This window comes from Protopterus annectens, chromosome 4.part1 (genome assembly GCF_019279795.1).
Source record: "Protopterus annectens isolate FY-2018-M chromosome 4.part1, PAN1.0, whole genome shotgun sequence".
In the NCBI taxonomy this organism is placed as follows: domain Eukaryota; kingdom Metazoa; phylum Chordata; order Ceratodontiformes; family Protopteridae; genus Protopterus; species Protopterus annectens.
Window position 1 is genome coordinate 982288624 of NC_056734.1, and position 20706 is coordinate 982309329.

Consider the following 20706-nt stretch of genomic DNA (forward strand, 5'->3'; position numbering starts at 1 on the left):
TCCGTTATGTGGCACTGCTCCACCTAGCCCCAGAGACCCACCTGTCAGCTACAGCTAGGTAACCTTTCATCCTAGATTCATACATGGCCCAGGGCATATAGCCTACTAGTTGACTTTGACTGTACATTCTATAGTTGATATCCATCCCTGCAAATACCATCTGGCTAGCCAGTGTCCCATATGTATCACATGTGCAACACAGGTGATACATGGCAGGATGTTGAACTGCTGTACAGTGCTGTGTAGATGTATATGGCAAAACACATACATGTAAAACCTTCTGTGAGCAAGTCTGCAGGGTCACAGGTCATGTCCGTTAAGGCAGTGTAAGTCTTTATATGTGACATATACACAGCATTAAGGTCGACTGCATTAATGTGGACACATCCATCCATGTGCTGATAGGTAAGAACACCAGTACAAGCAAACAGACATGCCCATATCAAGACAGCATCCACATGGAGTATGAGCAATGTAATCAGGTGACACACACACACACACACACACACACACACATATATGGTGATAATAACCAATCACCATTGAGTGTCACATGTGTGTGACACAAACATGTCAGTGGTGTCAGTGTCAAGTAGATTTGCAAAGACAACTATTTAACTGTAATAAATGTGATACACATATATGTTCAGCTATAGCTCTGTATGTCTCTGTGAGTTACTGTGACCTGTCTCCATCTTTATGTCTTCCAAGTATGCCGCATGCAAGGCTACCCACTTATACCCACTTGGAGGATGAGGCCCTCATCCCATACCTACATGACAATCATGATATCCTGTTCAGCCATGTGCCACAGGATGCACAGCAGCGGGATGCCCTGTGGATGGAACTTTGCAAGAGGGTTGATGATGTGGGTGGCAACAACCGCACATACCAGCAGGTGCACAGACACTGTACAGACCTCATCAGATGGGTGAAACAGTGTGCAGATGCAATTACCAGGGAACAAGGTGCAACAGGTGGTGGGCCACCAACCCAGCCCCCACTCACACGTACCGAGGAGCTACTGGCCAACCTGGGGACACCTGCAGAACAACATCAACAAGCCTTAGCCGATATTGTGGAGATGGGTGTCTCTCAACCACTGAGCCTGGAGTTGCCTGGTAAGTCACTACTGCACCTATAACAACTATATTCCATATAGTTACATGTGTCACTGTACAATATGTAATGTAACATCATATGCAAGGCATGTATGCACACATGCCGCATACTATAGTATGCTACTCTGTGTATGCACACATGTGCATACTCCATAGTATAGTCTATTGTACTGGTGCATGTGTTAACATGCACATTGCACCCTGTAGCTATCATACAGGCATGGATGATGATCATACTGCTGTGTTACTCCTATTTAGGTACCTCTGGCATTCCACTGCGACAGCAGCCCATTGCAGGTGAGACTGTTATTATTTATCAGGCATCTTAATGCACAGATCTATCTGCCATGTGGCCATTTACCACATGTACACATAATGTATGGTCCTGTCACAATATACAGGTCGGCCTGCAATGCATCACAATGGCAACCCATGTGCAATACTTGCAAACTATGTGAAACACCGACATGAAACCTCACAAACTGTCATTGCCAGATGTGTGGACAGCTGTGCATACAATGGTGGAGGTGCTGTTCACTGAAGGGACATGTACTACAGATCAGAACTACACATGTGGGGAATACAAACATTACTACACAGTCAGCCAGAGTATGGCCAGCCCACAGGATTCACTGGTGTGGATCATAGCCCTGCTATGAATGTCACACAATGTGATGTGCTATCTTGACATGTCCATGACATCTAGTGGCCTGGCTGCAACACTGCCTAACTATCCTGAAAAACATATCCCACATACCACCCTTTGTCTGCATAACCCTGTCGTCAGTGGAGCATATGACATCTATGGGTGTATGTCATATGGGACAACACAGATATATGAAATAAATGCCCGTCACAATAATTTGGCCAACACATGAACACACATGGCCATGGAGGATGGAGAGACATGAAGCAACATACACAGTAGACATGATGTGCTTGTGTGTACACTCTGTCATACATTGGCTCCACGTGTTCCAACTATGGCCTTTGTGTAATGGTTATATTGCAGATGTGGAACACTAGACATCCTACAGGCCTGTGCACATCTTGTGTAGGCATGATATCAATCCACCACATAAGATGTGTTGAACATCTTGAGTGTGTCACAACATGACAGCAGTTACCTGTACAGTATCCACATCAGCCCACAGATACAATACATTCCCCTTGCTGGTGTCGGACATCAATGTCATCCTTGCTCCTCATGTGTGTGTGTGTGTGTGTGTGTGTGTGTGTGTGTGTGTGTGTGTGTGTGTGTGTGTGGTACACAGATGTCATGTGGGACATAGTGTACCAATGAGTTTGCCATGTCTGGCCATAGTTGCCAGGCAGCAGCAGTATGGTTGCAGATGTGCAGGGGTGTCATCTGGATACCCTTCAGTGACCTGTCACACATTCCACATCATGGTTTAGTGTGTATACACCTCAGTGATGTGGGTCACATTCCACAGTATATATGTATTGTGTCTGAACACAGTCATGGCTATGAACTGTGTCTGTAACTCACACTGTATAGCAATAGAGATGCCTCATGATTTCCTGCAATGGCCATGGACATCAGCTAAATGTGCAGTATATCTGTAGGGTGGACAGACAACACTGCATTGGGATACCATTACCCCACTGTATATTTCACAGGACACCATTGTGTTAAACATGTATGCATGTCATTGCACACGTCAGCAGATCACATGTCATACTACATGGGATTGTCAAGGTCATATGCCACACATCAGGCAGGTGTATTGTTAACCTGTGCTGGTCTACATGGTGTAACACAGGGATGTGTGCTAACTACTACTATGATTGTGTAATTTGCATGCCTTCTGCAATGACACATGCATGATGTTGTATGCAACCCAGGGATGTATGATAACTACCACTATTATTGTCTGCGCTGCATGCCGTCTGCCATATCATATGCGTGCTGCATGCTTTCTGCCATATCACATGCATGTTGGGTGCCATATCACATGCATGTTGGGTGCCATAGCGTTTGTGTGTCTGTGTGTGTGTATGTCTGTGTGTGTGTCTGTCTGTGTGTTTGTGCATGTGTCTGTGTGTGTGTCTGTATGTGTGTGTGTGTGTGTGTGTGTGTGTGTGTGTGTGTGTGTGTGTGTGTGTCTCTGTCTATTGTATAGATTGTAATGTACAATTCTTGTCTCCCCCTCACAGGTGATGTAGGTGCATTCCCCTCCTGCGGTCCATCTGATGTTAGTGTCCCCACAGACTCTAGCAGTGATGAATGTATGATTGTCAGGGGCTGAATCTGTGCCATTGTCTGCCATTCCACCTATATCCCCCTCATCCATGCACACAGATCTCATGCCTACACATACCCCCTCACCAGTGGTCATAGAGGAAGGACAGTTGGAGTGTGGTAGCTTGTAACAGGAAAGTGTAGGGGCTATGGAAAGTGTGCCTGCACACCATTGTGTCAGCTAACTGACTGGTGATGCCCCACACAGGCATGTGGCCAGTGCTGCTCATAGGAGGACCTCTGGCCAACATGCCCCTGCAAGACAGAGCACAGCAACTGGTGTCACCAGATGCATGTTTCAGGCTGTAATGTAGGCTCAGGCACATGCTGAATGGCACAACAGAGAAGATCAGAGGCTTCAGAGGACTGCTGTCCGTTCTTTAAACAACAACATCCAGGCAATGTTAAAAACTCAACATCAGAATGCTGTAGCTTTGGATAGACAATTGGGTGATATGGTTGGAGTCCTTGATCGTGGCATGACAATCTGCGAGTGTGAGCTGTCTGTGTTGGAACATCTGGTAGGAGTGAGGCATTGGGCACATGGATGTAGGCCTGCTACATCACCTGTTTCAGGTCTACGTGAATGAGCTACCTCACATGCCCACTCCCATAGTGGAGGTAGCAGCAGCAGTGCAGCTGGTGCTGTGCTGTCCACACCACAACACAGCAGGCCACATGCATGTGGCCCTGGATGGTCCCAACAGGGACACGGTTCCAGTGGACATGTGTCATCATACAGTACCCAATCTGCACCTCTGCCTGGTAGTGCCCATGCAACCCCTGGCAGGCACAGGTCACATGGCTGTGGCCGGACACCATGAACTGCAAAACCTGGCCTGCACAGTCTGCAGCTGCCAATAATACCACTGTGTAGGCCAGACATATGCCGGAACTGTGTGCATACATACACGCACACACCGGAAACATATGTAGGGCACCGCAACACACACATGCATAATATCCACACACGCCCAGTTAGATCAAAGGCCCTAACTCACACACATGATGTCATCCAATGGTGCAGCCTAGGCCTCTGGCAAACATTATCACCCTGTGCATATGATGATGCCTGTGCCGCATCCCTGTCATCCACACAATCGGTGCAGGGACATACTCATATGGTCTGATGCACATGGTGAACAGACTAGGAAGATAAGTGTAGATTACAATTGTTGTGTACTGTTGGCAGGCAGCAGACATACCATGTAGTACAGGTGTGCAATGCATTTCGTACTGTTAACAGTATGTGTCTTGTGTAACAACAGTAGCTGCATGTTGGACATAATGTTCTGCTTTCCTCCTTCAGGTCTAATTGCACGTGTCGGTGGATGTCAGTGTTTGCAGTTAGTGTCCAATATGTAAATGTAGACTACTCACCGGTATGTATGAATATACCAGCATGCACCTTGTAGCTTCCACATCACAGTTAGAATGTCCCACATTCCAAACACGTCTACTGATCCAAGAGCATGATAGCTGTGTATTAAGCTACTGTGGCTACAGACGTGACATCCATACTGAGTGACATCACAGGTACAGTTACATGGAGTGGTGAGGTAAGAGAGCGGTCTAGCTGATGACAAGGGTAGAGGCCAGTGGGAAGTGTGATGCCTCATTGGGAAGCAGTAATACACATTCCCATGACAGGATGCCAACACACAACTGCAACCACACACTCAGGTATTGACACACATGTATTCAGTGACACAGTAACATACCCACACACTCACGGATTCACCAACACAGTAGCACACACTCACACACAGTTGCTACTGTTGAGGTGAGGATCCCTGCCTATGTGCAAATCATCATTACAGTATTGTGCACCTACATGGCGCACCACAGAGAATACACATGTACAGGTAGTCAGTATGGCCTAAGATTGGGGACATCAACACAGATAGTAGATTGCACCACCTGGATGGGGGGAGGGGTCTTATCAGTTCAGTATGGTAACATACATCCTCACTCCAGGGACCAAACAGCCATACATACACACACACACACACACACACACACACACACACACACACACACACACACACACACACACACACACACATACACACACTGTGGCATTCACTACTGAATACACCTATGTCATGCACATACAGATACCTCACATGTGTGAGATACACACCCCTGCCTATGTCCTGCTTTCTACATTGCAGTCTGTACAGATGTCTACAATAGTGTACAGGAGAGTGAGTAACAATTGAGATGTATTCCCCACCATACGTGACATATATGGACACACACGCAACCACACATGCCAGTACTGTGAATCAAACACCTGCCTAGCTCACGATATGTATGACAGACTTACATCAGTATTGCATGTGTTACAAAGTGTACTGAAGATTCCTTTGGCAACAGTGCTGATATATGCACATGGGAGGTTTTAACTGTTACAGGTGTCAAGTGATTTACCTTCGGTGTCACCCTGACTGCTGTCTATGTTGTGTGTGTTGCCCTTCAATTAACAAAACCATTGCTTACCGGTTACACAGGTGATTGTAGGACCACTTGTGACACACCTGTGAGCTGTCCTCAGCAAGCATCCATCTGCAAAGATGCCCCACCACTTAGTTATTTCCACACATCTGTCCATATCTGGGGTAAGTCTTTCTGTACAATCAGCATATCACCATATACAGTTGGCAATGTTGAGGCTGCATTGCAACTGCATGATGTACTAAGATACATGTCACCTACATACATCAGCAACTGCACACGCATGGTATCTGAATGTATAACACTACATGTACATGTGTGTAGGTCCTACAATCCTGTCATTTGGGCATGTTTGTAGGCATTGCAATTGGTGGACATGTGTAATGACATACATGACACATGGACTGTTGTATGATATGATAGGTGTAATGGGTGACCGGTACAGAGAGAATGTTACCTCTGTCAACATTGATATCACACCTTATGTACTGTTAGCATTCAGTAGCCATGGACCTACATTCCATGTGCATGTGTGTAATGGCTGTAGCCACCTGTCTGCACAAAGGACAACAACAGCTATGCTATTTACATATATGTTTTGTGTGTGTGTGTGTGTGTGTGTGTGTGTGTGTGTGTGTGTGTGTGTGTGTGTGTGTGGCATGTACATATACAGGGCAGGTACGTGTATGTCATATCCAAACATGAGGGTGTTTACTGGTGTACAGCAACAGTCATCTGCTAATGCTGTAAATAACCAAGGGCCCCTGGTATGTGTACAGCTGACCTGGTTAAAGACAGTGGTATCATTGCATTGCATAACACATGATGCAACTGTGTCAGTACATGGGTACTCTGCACCATTGATGTAGAGCTTGGTACAGTCCACTGGTCAAGGGTCACATGGTGGTATACTATTATATGTCCTACCACATGTATGGATGTATGTCGGTGGTCCGAGGTCATGGTGGTGTCTGAGGTTTACATCCTAGAATGCAGCATTTGACACTGTGTTCTGCACCTGACTCATCTGTGATGCCTTTTGTGGGAGTACCGGTCAGTACATGTGAGTGGCCTCTATGTATGTGGGGACACCACCACCTGGAGCGGTCCATACCTGTGTTATGGCCCACATGTCTGGTTCTGAGGTATATGGTGGTAGTGCTATTGTACACTACAGAGCCTTCAGCCAGGTGTTCCTCACTGCACAAATGTCAGTACTCCCCATTGTTGGATCTACAGTGAGCAGCTGTGATTACGGATGCTACACATCTAGCACTGGTTAGCATAAGCATACAATGCAGTTGTCCTCTAGGTGTCAGGGTGTTATCCTGTGTTTAGGACATTTGCCTTGGAATGGCACTATATGGGAGAATGTGACTTAGGTATTATCCCCACTCCCTTGAATCATGGATGCATGTGATATGTGACAAAGGCATGTCTACTTTCAGTCATGTCATCCCAGAATGACAAACATTGGACAACCTCGTAATTACAGCAGAACATTGGCTCATTGTGTTAGTCAAACAGTTGCCACTCCTAGCAAGGCTCATTGTGTTGGTCAAGCAGTTGCCACTTCTAGCAAGACATCACTTCGTGTGGTAGTATTGTGCTTAGTATAGAATGGTACATCTAAGGTGACGGACAGCAGCAGACATTGTGTATAAGACTGGTGTCAGATATATGTAGAGCAGCGTTCCTGCTAACAATGACAACTTCTAACACCAGAGTCCATTACAATGTGTTCTTTATGTCTAACTATAATAGCATGGCCACTGTGGCCTTCCGTGTTTAGAATCAGAGTGCATCCCAGACAGCCCTGTGCTACTAAGTGTATGAGCATGCCCAGTATAACCTTGTATAGATGGACACATAGTGCATTCCAAACAGCCCTTTGCTACTAAGTGTGTGAGCATGTCAAGTGACACCTCGTGTCAGTTATGTGCCTCTATGTGTATGGGCATGGCCATTGTAACCCTGTATAGTGATAGTAGTCATCCATTCCACAGATGGGCATACTCCAGGTCAGGATGGATTCCTACTTTAAACACACAGGTTCAGAGGTTTGTACATCTTAACTGCCAGCATCCCTGTTGATGTCCGCATTCCTAGAAGGTCATAATGACAGCCTTGAAATGTGTAGTCTGTGTGGCGCAACTCATAACTATGTAGTATTGTAATAGTGATCTGTAGATAGGCAGGTGTTCTGTTCCCACCACTAGTGTGTGTGTGTATATTTGTCCCTGTCTGCCTGAGGACTAAATAATGCTTTTAGACTGCTCACACTCCATACCATTCCTCTACCCACCTTTGGCAAGGCTGATGATGTCATTCACCTAGAAATACACCTCCGGGAGTGCTGTGACCCAGTAATGCTGGTAGCATGTTCTGTAACTGAGTAATGTTGTAGTGTAATAAAGTAGTTGGGTCGGTGTTCTAATCCCAGACATGCCAAGTGTGTGTGTGTGTGTGTGTTTGTCCCCATCTGCCTGAGGACTGAATAATGCTTTTAGACTGCTCACACTCCATACCATTCCTATACCCACCTTTGGCAAGCCTGATGATGTCATCCACCTAGAAATACACCTCTGGGAGTACTGTAACCCAGTAATGTCGGTAGTGCATTTTGTAACTGTGTAATGATGTTGTGTGATAAAGTAGTTAGGTCAGTGTTCTACTCCCAGACTTGCCAACTGTGTGTGTTTGTCCCCGTCTGCCTGAGGCCTGAGTAATGCTTTTAGACTGCTCACACTCCATACCATTCCTATACCCACCTTTGGCAAGGCAGATGATGCCACCCACCTACAAATACACCTCTGAGAGTGCTATGACCCAGTAATCTGGGTAGCGCGTTCTCTAACTGCGTAATTCTGTAGTGTAATAAAGTAGTTAGGTCAATGTTCTAATCCCAGACTTGCCAAATGTGTGTGCGTGTGTGTGTGTGTGTGTGTGTGTGTGTGTGTGTGTGTGTGTGTGTGTGTGTGTGTGTGTGTGTGTGTTTGTCCCTGTCTGCCTGAGGACTGAATAATGCTTTGACTGCTCACACTCCATACAATTCCTGTACCCACCTTTGGCAAGGCTGATGATGTCACCCACCTAAAAATACACCTCTGGGAGTACTGTGACCCAGTAATCTCAGTAGCGCATTCTGTAACTGAGTAATGCTGTAGTGTAATAAAGTAGTTAGGTCGGTGTTCTAATCCCAGACTTGCCAAGTGTGTGCGTGTGTTTGTCCCCATCTGCCTGAGGACTGAATAATGTTTTTAGACTGCTCACACTCCATACAATTCCTATAACCACCTTTAACAAGGCTGATGATGTCACCCACCTAGAAATACACCTCTGGGAATGCTGTGACCCAGTAATGTCAGTTGCACATTGGTTTTTGTTTTGGGAAATATAACCAAAAGGGAAAAAGGGGGGGAAAAAAAAAACCCCCTTGAAAAGGGGGCCCTTTCCAAAAAATCCATTTTGGAAAAATTTTTTTTTTTTGTCCACTTTTTCCCAAAAAAAAAATTTTTTTCCCTCCCCTTGATTCCAAAAAGGGGCAATTGAAAAAGGCTGTGAAAAAAAAAATTTTTTTTTAAGGGCTTACTGGGGGGGGGGGTTTTTTTTTTTTAAAAAAAAAACAGAATACATTCCCATGACAGGATGCCAACACACAACTGCAACCACACACTCAGGTATTGACACACATGTATTCAGTGACACAGTAACATACCCACACACTCACGGATTCACCAACACAGTAGCACACACTCACACAGTTGCTACTGTTGAGGTGAGGATCCCTGCCTATGTGCAAATCATCATTACAGTTTTGTGCACCTATATGACGCACCACAGAGAATACACATGTACAGGTAGTCAGTATGGCCTAAGATTGGGGACATCAACACAGATAGTAGATTGCACCACCTGGATGGGGGGAGGGGTCTTATCAGTTCAGTATGGTAACATACATCCTCACTCCAGGGACCAGACAGCCATACATACACACACACACACACACACACACACACACACACACACACACACACACACACACTGTGGCATTCACTACTGAATACACCTATGTCATGCACATACAGATACCTCACATGTGTGAGATACACACCCCTGCCTATGTCCTGCTTTCTACATTGCAGTCTGTACAGATGTCTACAATAGTGTACAGGAGAGTGAGTAACAATTGAGATGTATTCCCCACCATACGTGACATATAAGGACACACACGCAACCACACATGCCAGTACTGTGAATCAAACACCTGCCTAGCTCACAATATGTATGACAGACTTACATCAGTATTGCATGTGTTACAAAGTGTACTGAAGATTCCTTTGGCAACAGTGCTGATATATGCACATGGGAGGTTTTAACTGTTACAGGTGTCAAGTGATTTACCTTCGGTGTCACCCTGACTGCTGTCTATGTTGTGTGTGTTGCCCTTCAATTAACAAAACCATTGCTTACCGGTTACACAGGTGATTGTAGGACCACTTGTGACACACCTGTGAGCTGTCCTCAGCAAGCATCCATCTGCAAAGATGCCCCACCACTTAGTTATTTCCACACATCTGTCCATATCTGGGGTTCTCTTTCTGTACATTCAGCATATCACCATATACAGTTGGCAATGTTGAGGCTGCATTGCAACTGCATGATGTACTAAGATACATGTCACCTACATACATCAGCAACTGCACACGCATGGTATCTGAATGTATAACACTACATGTACATGTGTGTAGGTCCTACAATCCTGTCATTTGGGCATGTTTGTAGGCATTGCAATTGGTGGACATGTGTAATGACATACATGACACATGGACTGTTGTATGATATGATAGGTGTAATGGGTGACTGTACAGAGAGAATGTTACCTCTGTCAACATTGATATCACACCTTATGTACTGTTAGCATTCAGTAGCCATGGACCTACATTCCATGTGCATGTGTGTAATGGCTGTAGCCACCTGTCTGCACAAAGGACAACAACAGCTATGCTATTTACATATATGTTTTGTGTGTGTGTGTGTGTGTGTGTGTGTGTGTGTGTGTGTGTGTGTGTGTGTGTGTGGCATGTACATGTCCAGGGCAGGTACATGTATGTCATATCCAAACCTGAGGGTGTTTACTGGTGTACAGCAACAGTCATCTGCTAATTCTGTAAATAACCAAGGGCCCCTGGTATGTGTACAGCTGACCTGGTTACAGACAGTGGTATCATTGCATTGAATAACACATGATGCAACTGTATCAGCATGGGTACTCTGCACATTGATGTAGAGCTTGGTACAGTCCACTGGTCAAGGGTCACATGGTGGTGTACTATTATATGTCCTACCACATGTATGGATGTGTGTCGGTGGTCGAGGTCATGGTGGTGTCTGAGGTTTACATCCTAGAATGCAGCATTTGACACTGTGTTCTGCACCTGACTCATCTGTGATGCCTTTGTGGGAGTACCGTCAGTACATGTGAGTATCCTCTATGTATGTGGGGGCACCACCACCTGGAGCAGTCCATACCTGTGTTATGGCCCACATGCCTGGTTCTGAGGTATATGGTGGTAGTGCTATTGTACACTACAGAGCCTTCAGCCAGGTGTTCCTCACTGCACAAATGTCAGTACTCCCCATTGTTGGATCTACAGTGAGCAGCTGTGATTACGGATGCTACACATCTAGCACTGGTTAGCATAAGCATACAATGCAGTTGTCCTCTAGGTGTCAGAGTGTTATCCTGTGTTTAGGACATTTGCCTTGGAATGGCACTATATGGGAGAATGTGACTTAGGTATTATCCCCACTCCCTTGAATCATGGATGCATGTGATATGTGACAAAGGCCTGTCTACTTTCAGTCATGTCATCCCAGAATGACAAACATTGGACAACCTCGTAATTACAGCAGAACATTGGCTCATTGTGTTAGTCAAACAGTTGCCACTCCTAGCAAGGCTCATTGTGTTGGTCAAGCAGTTGCCACTTCTAGCAAGACATCACTTCATGTGGTAGTATTGTGCTTAGTATAGAATGGTACATCTAAGGTGACGGACAGCAGCAGACATTGTGTATAAGACTGGTGTCAGATATATGTAGAGCAGCGTTCCTGCTAACAATGACAACTTCTAACACCAGAGTCCATTACAATGTGTTCTTTATGTCTAACTATAATAGCATGGCCACTGTGGCCTTCCGTGTTTAGAATCAGAGTGCATCCCAGACAGCCCTGTGTTACTAAGTGTATGAGCATGCCCAGTATAACCTTGTATAGATGGACACATAGTGCATTCCAAACAGCCCTTTGCTACTAAGTGTGTGAGCATGTCAAGTGACACCTCGTGTCGGTTATGTGCCTCTATGTGTATGGGCATGGCCATTGTAACCCTGTATAGTGATAGTAGTCATCCATTCCACAGATGGGCATACTCCAGGTCAGGATGGATTCCTACTTTAAACACACAGGTTCAGAGGTTTGTACATCTTAACTGCCAGCATCCCTGTTGATGTCCGCATTCCTAGAAGGTCATAATGACAGCCTTGAAATGTGTAGTCTGTGTGGCGCGACTCATAACTATGTAGTATTGTAATAGTGATCTGTAGATAGGCAGGTGTTCTGTTCCCACCACTAGTGTGTGTGTGTATATTTGTCCCTGTCTGCCTGAGGACTAAATAATGCTTTTAGACTGCTCACACTCCATACCATTCCTCTACCCACCTTTGGCAAGGCTGATGATGTCATTCACCTAGAAATACACCTCCGGGAGTGCTGTGACCCAGTAATGCTGGTAGCATGTTCTGTAACTGAGTAATGCTGTAGTGTAATAAAGTAGTTGGGTCGGTGTTCTAATCCCAGACATGCCAAGTGTGTGTGTGTGTGTGTGTGTTTGTCCCCATCTGCCTGAGGACTGAATAATGCTTTTAGACTGCTCACACTCCATACCATTCCTATACCCACCTTTGGCAAGCCTGATGATGTCATCCACCTAGAAATACACCTCTGGGAGTACTGTAACCCAGTAATGTCGGTAGTGCGTTTTGTAACTGTGTAATGATGTTGTGTGATAAAGTAGTTAGGTCAGTGTTCTACTCCCAGACTTGCCAACTGTGTGTGTTTGTCCCCGTCTGCCTGAGGCCTGAGTAATGCTTTTAGACTGCTCACACTCCATACCATTCCTATACCCACCTTTGGCAAGGCTGATGATGTCACCCACCTACAAATACACCTCTGAGAGTGCTATGACCCAGTAATCTGGGTAGCGCGTTCTCTAACTGCGTAATTCTGTAGTGTAATAAAGTAGTTAGGTCAATGTTCTAATCCCAGACTTGCCAAATGTCTGTGTGTGTGTGTGTGTGTGTGTGTGTGTGTGTGTGTGTGTGTGTGTGTGTGTGTGTGTGTGTGTGTGTGTGTGTGTGTTTGTCCCTGTCTGCCTGAGGACTGAATAATGCTTTGACTGCTCACACTCCATACAATTCCTGTACCCACCTTTGGCAAGGCTGATGATGTCACCCACCTAAAAATACACCTCTGGGAGTACTGTGACCCAGTAATCTCAGTAGCGCATTCTGTAACTGAGTAATGCTGTAGTGTAATAAAGTAGTTAGGTCGGTGTTCTAATCCCAGACTTGCCAAGTGTGTGCGTGTGTTTGTCCCCATCTGCCTGAGGACTGAATAATGTTTTTAGACTGCTCACACTCCATACAATTCCTATAACCACCTTTAACAAGGCTGATGATGTCACCCACCTAGAAATACACCTCTGGGAATGCTGTGACCCAGTAATGTCAGTTGCACATTCTGTAACTGCATAATGATGTAGTGTGATAAAGTAGTTAGGTCAGTGTTCTAGTCCCAGACTTGCCAAGTGTGTGTGTGTATGTGTGTGTGTGTGTGTGTGTGTGTGTGTGTGTGTGTGTGTGTGTGTGTGTGTGTGTGTGTGTGTTTGGCCCCATCTGCCTGAGGACTAGACTGCTCACACTCCATACAATTCCTATACCCACCTTTGGCAAGGCTGATGATGTCACCCACCTAGAAATACACCGCTGGGAGTACTGTAACCCAATAATCTGAGTAGCGTGTTCTGTAACTGCGTAATGCTGTAGTGTGCTAAAGTAGTTAGGTCGGTGTTTTAATCCCAGACATGCCGCGTGTGTGCGTGTGTGTGTGTGTGTGTGTGTGTGTGTGTGTGTGTGTGTGTGTGTGTGTGTGTGTGTGTGCGTGTGTGTGTGTGTGTGTGTGTGTGTGTGTGTGTGTGTGTGTGTGTGTGTGTGTGTGTGTGTGTGTGTGTGTGTGTGTGTGTGTGTGTCTGCCTGCGTGAGACATGTACAGTGCTTTGTAGAGTATGCACGCTCTGTACAAATCACATGACCTCCTTTGTCAATCCTGCTGTTGTCACCCACCTAGGTATACACCTGTAGGTGTGCTGTACCCAGTATTCACCATAGCGCATGCCCAAAAAGCATATTGCTGCAGTGTGATACGGTAGGTAGGGGTTCGTATACAGGACATGGCAAGTGTGTGTTTGTCTGTCAGAGCCTGTGTAGAGGTGGCTGTTGGTGTCTTACCATTAGACATGTTGGGGAGCGGATTTTGTAGTTTTCCTATATGGTGTCCGTCTTATGACACATTGGCCACCTCACAAGGAGTACAGCTGTCAGTCAGCCACATGACTGTGTTGGCAAGCCATACCCCTACATCTGGCAAAAGGCCTGGTGAACAAAGTATGCAATCCTACTAGTACCCGGTATATGTCCTGCACCTATGTACCATGCACAAACACACTTGCCTAGGATATCCCGCTATGTTGGTAGTACCATGCACATTGATTACAGATAGTAGGCATGGTGTGAATCCAGTGGCCTGCAGAGGACATGGCACCCTGTACAGTGGTACAATAGGCACATATTTGCGGACATTGTGCCTTCACTATGTTCCCCACTGGATGCCTGCAACATATGTGGTGCCATGAAACGTGATCCACAGAGGCCATACAATGCCATACACATGTGCCTTGTATGGACCAATGCCACTGACACCAGGGAATACCTGTATCATAATATCAATGCAGGTGCAGGGTCGACCTGCTCACTATAAGCAGGTTTTGCCACACCAGGCCAGTATTGGCATATCGGGGGATAACAGTCTGTGTACACAACATGTGCCTGCCAAATCAGGTACACCTGTACATGTCACTGTACAGTATTGTGGGATATGCAATGCACATCCCAGGCAATGTCCATGTGAAGAACTATCAAACACAGACATGGCATGCATTGCTAAGCTATGGCCATACACATTGGTAACCAGGATGTCAGGGCAGATCATGCAGTACCCATCTGTGTGGGACATTGCGGACACTACACTCCTGCACTGTACACCATTGTCGGGTGACACGATACCAAGGATTATCCCTCACCCAGCCTTGTACAGCCATCTTGCACAGCCAACCACTACACACCCATGAAGCAATGCATACATGCATGTCAGTCCTGGCACCTTGTGTCTGCGTGTGGGTTATGATGCTCCCAATCACAGTCACTCCCAGTATAACCCTCGTTGGCATAGCAACAGATGTCAAACACTTTCACATGTCCTAGCCCATAGAGCCTCCAGATATCCCCTGTGGTGCATGTAGTCCTGTGCATTACTGCAGTGTGACAAACTAAGTAGTTAGGTTGTGTATTTGTGGCCCTGGCAAAGAGTGGCAATGCGTGTCCATTAGAGAGTGTGGTTGTGGTGACAATGGCATCTGTTCACATGGACAGCCATGTGTGCCACACCTAATGTATGTCTACTATATCTCTGTTGCAGATGTCACTCACCTACACACATATATGTTCTTACAGCACAGCAACATGTCACCTTTGTGGCACATGTAGTAATGATATGCACATGTAACAGTAATGACTACTCAGTCAGGGGTTTGACCCCTGTACTGTTAGGCGTGTGTCAGATGATGCTTAGGATTAAGTCTCCAAGCCCTTCTCTGGTGTACTTTGCCTGTCCCACCCACACACTCTCTGGTGGATGTGAAGGTGTACACCTGCTCAGCAGCAGCATGTGTATTGTAAGTGATGGACATGATCAGGTGATGGCCTGCACCTATTGCAGTCCTCCACTAGCTGTTTGCATGTGGAACAGCTGTGATGGTGTTCCCATAGCCATTCGCATGATAAACACAGTACACTATCTAGGGAAAACATGTTGGTATTTGGCTATGACAGTCGCTGTGTGTGGTACCTGGATGTGGTGTTCTGACACGGCATCACAGATGATATATGGATGTACCTCAAACATCATACACAGTGGGAAATAGCCTAAAGACAGGAGGGTGATGTGACACACATGACTACAGCATGTAAGTGTAGTTATGCTGCATTGAGCCTACTGCCTGTTTAACATGCGTGTGGTAATGGCTATTCTGCATGTTTTAATACAGACATGACAGTACTCTGTTTGTGAGGGGATCCCCATTTGTTGGGCCATCCATGAACTGATCAGTGTGTGAAACCATATGTTTACTGTGTTACACACTGAACACACATCTGTGCACAGCAGGAGCATAGTGTGAGGATTGCAGACTGTACATGATGATAGGGATGTGTTACTGCCATCGCATCCCTGACTGGACATGTGTCACATGAAACAGTGGTATGACAGACACTGTCTGGGGTTCCCAGTGACAGGCCAATAATGGGCAACTGTTCATAGCTGTGGTAACACGTCTACTACATATTGTACAGATGGCATGCAGTATATATGCATGTGTTGTGCTCCCTCTGCAAATGTATACCATCTGTTGTGTTGGGTTGATGGTGATATCTATGCATACTGTTGTAGGTAATCCTGTATGCTGTTGTCTATCACTAAGCCATATGTGGGTTTAAATTGCAACACCATAGGCTGAATGGGTTGGGAGGTCCCGGCAGAACCTCCTGTCCCACTTCAGCTGACCATGGCACCGGGCACTAGCACATCTGGGGCCCAGCCTTGGACATCAACCTCTGTTGGCTCTGCACCACCTTCTGGTGGTACCACCACCGAGGATGGAGCATGTCCTCCCTGGGAGCAGGACCAGACAGGTACATGTCTGCTGTCATGCGGTCCCAGACGTGTTGCGTTGGGGGCTCACTAAGGGGTTCCGAAGCCAGACACACAAGCTCAAGGGTGGAGTGTCACATTTACAGGGTGATGCTGCCCCTCCTGGACAGCCCCCAGCACTGCCTCCTTTGCAGCTGTTTAGGTGCAGTGGCAGCTGCCCATGGCTGGGGACCTCTGTCCCACTGTTCTCATGGGTTTGTGAATGCCGAACACCCATCCCCGTCCGGGGTGTATCCCCCACATGTGTCATATACCAACCCTGTATGCTGTCTTGTCTGTGATCCTACCCTACCTATCCTCCATGGCCATACCCACACTCCTTCCCCTACATCCGACCCTCACCTATGGAAACATAAGGCCAATCGGCTCCTAGGACAACATCTGCCTTATACATAGCTGTCCATTTCACACACGTGCCCACTGGACACATGTAATCCTTGTAATATGCATCACAACATACTCCTGTTATCCTCACCTCTGTCCCTCAGGCGCACAATCCTGGTATGCACATCACTCCTAAATGGTCCAGGTACACGTGATGAGGATGACCCCATTGTACACACAACACTATTGGTCCCTCTATGGTTACCCCATTTACCTTTATCATGATGATGATGTTGCACACAGCACCTTGCAAAAGTAGTGTTCACACATAATGATTGGCCAGGTACTGTTGTGTTAATGTATATTACATGCACAGAGTGATGTATATGGCCATTGTACAACTATTTGCATGTATGAATGACACATCTCTGTCTGAGGGAGTCTTGAGATCACATAGAACAACACCACTACATACTACAGGCATCACTGGTGTTTCCCATTTCATTCATTTGTAATGCTTTGTTGCCACATGGTATGTTCCTGATATATCTCTATATATGTATGCACCTATATGCTGGACATAATCACTCACATATACATCTACATGATGGGATACATTCCTATACTGTTGAATGACTGCGCTGTATGATATGTTTGTGGTACTGACCGTTGTCTGTATATCTGCCATGGAGTATTGGTAAATCACATTAGCTGTGTTTGCAGGGTCCTGGTTCCGAGCCTTTCAGAGGAAGTTTATTTGGTTGCAGGGCAGAACAAGGCCATTGGATACGGAGGGAGTAAGGCACATTACAGCAGTTGGGAGTGGGTGTGTGTGGGTTTGCACGGTGTTAAGCAATGCTGACCTCTGGTTACAGCTTCTTACACTCAGTTAGCCTCTACATTACTGGTAGCCAAACAGGCTTACACCCACTCATTCCTGCACTTGCAAATGCACCGACATTGGTGCTTGCATCTGACACTCACACCCCGGGATGGGAGCGAGGACCACAATATTACCTTGTGATGCCTATTACATCAGATTACATGCCTATAGTATCGGGAATGGCTGCCCATTAGGCGACGGCATGCCGTTCGACTGTACGGAATCGGTGGCCTGTCCAATGATTTAATCATGTTCCTCATACAATCTGCTCCCATCTGGCTGATACATGGGAACCGAGACTCTTCAATACAGACAAGTAATTGGGTTTTGGGAGCCACATATATCGGCCGAGTCATGCTACCGCATACCTATTATAGGGTTGCCACCTTTTCAATTGGCCAAGGTGAGACGGGACCTTTATGAAGAGATGTCAGATTTTTCAGGGCAAAACATACCCACAGCCAGTACAAAGGAGAGTACTTCACTGTTTTGCCTAAATAAAAGGTTATTCTTGTAGCATTATAGTTGCTTATACTGTTTCTTATAACATTTAGGTGTTTCAGATACAAAATAATTGTTTTATGCAACTGCTACAGACAATATAGGACATCTTTGTCCCAAATCTCAGGACATTTGCCATAATTTCAATTATTTTGCAGGACACAACTGCCCAAAGGGGAGTGTCCCTCACAAAGGTGGACAGGTGGTAACCCCAACCTATTATTCTATCATCTTTCTAAGGTAGTCGGCGGAATATGCGCTTTCTGTCACTTGCAGACCTCTCATACAAATGGGGAAGAATGAACACTGAATCAGGGACACTGCATAACAACCTCAGGGACACATTTAGAAGTTTGGTGCTATTAACCTGACACATTGACAGACCCAGAGCATATGTATTCATACACATTGTCTAAGGTACATGCTGTTTATGACTCTTGCATGTTGTCATTATTCATTATGTGTATTCTGCCACCTTTCCTCCTAATATCACTAGTTCTAGGAGGGGTTTAGGTGGGACAGAGTTAGATTCTGAGTCGTAATCATGGACGTCCCTGGTAATCGGGGACAGTTCAATGGTATGGTCCCTATGTGTTCCCCCAATGGTTTACAGACTATCCAGTGGATGTGCTCTTAGAGGTATGGACATCTGCTATGCCCACATTGGAATATTACTTACATCCACGGGGCGGTCCTATTATGGCTCTGCCAGCCAACACCTGCACGCCTAGGTCCATAATCGCATACCCATAGTTCCCCTACCTGCCACTCCTCTACAGCACTCATCCTTACTGTGGGTGCAGGTGGGGTATAAACACACCCCTAAACACTGCCCACTCTCCCGGTGTCGGGACACATGTACGTTGTGTCAACCCATGTGTTATCAGGATTGCACAACCTACTGGCCTGTGTACATCAACAGCCTGGTCGCATCAATCATTACAGGGCTTGGCTCCAATCACTAATTTTTGGTGACCCACAAGGGACATCGCTGTCCATGTTTCAAGTGTAAACCAATACATTCCCCGTGCATACACACTTACACATGCATAATGGTGTTTATATATGCTTCACCAGCATACTAGTGCCTTATTCATTATGACACTGACACTTCACTCCAGTTATCTTGTAAACAGTAATTTGCACGTTATACAGCGGACAGATGTCACAATATGTTCATGTACGGATTACCGATGGTAATTGGAATGTGATACAGTGTGATTCAGTACGAGAATGTCTGTTCATTAGTGGGTTGCTCTAATGAATGCATTATTGCAGTGCCACTCCATATGCATATATTCCCATATACCCATGGCACCTGGTTCCCCAAACACACCTCAACGCCTCCCTAACACTGCTGTCATCCATTCTCCTGTCGGATTAGCAGTGCATTGACACCACTACACACTGGCCACACCCTACTCCTATAGAGCCATCCCATCGATTTACTCACTCCACGTCTCCTCCGACCTCCCATACATTTAGCCCATGAACATTGTTGACGTGAGCGACCAAAGGAATACATTTTGCTATTATTGGGCTGACCCACATGGGACACGCAAGTGTTTAAGGCAGGATTAGACTCTAGACTTTATTACATCTTTACTCCCGTTAACATGACACTACAATTCATTAATATGTGTGACTATGCGGTATCGCACACGTTCAACATGGGAGCCTAGTTATGTACGTGTTCAGCGTATTTCTTTTACAATTAGACCAGTTAAGTACTTGTCGTTTCTGTACCGGGCAGATCACAGGAAGGATTCCATGTGTGGGGAAGCCCTTACATTGGATTATCGTCAGCACAGCACTGACTTTGGACACAGTACACGCCTCTGCGTTCTAGCAGTTTCATCCTGTCCTTCTTCTGCACAGCCTATTATTCCATCTACTGTCGATGTTTGTATGTGCACATTCCTATTATTTATGTCAGCAAATGGAATGCATGTGTTACAGAGAATGTACTTCAACATATTGTTGTCTGCATGTGTGTATGCATATATACCTATTACGAACTCACTGACCTCCAAGGGGTGGTCCAATTAGAA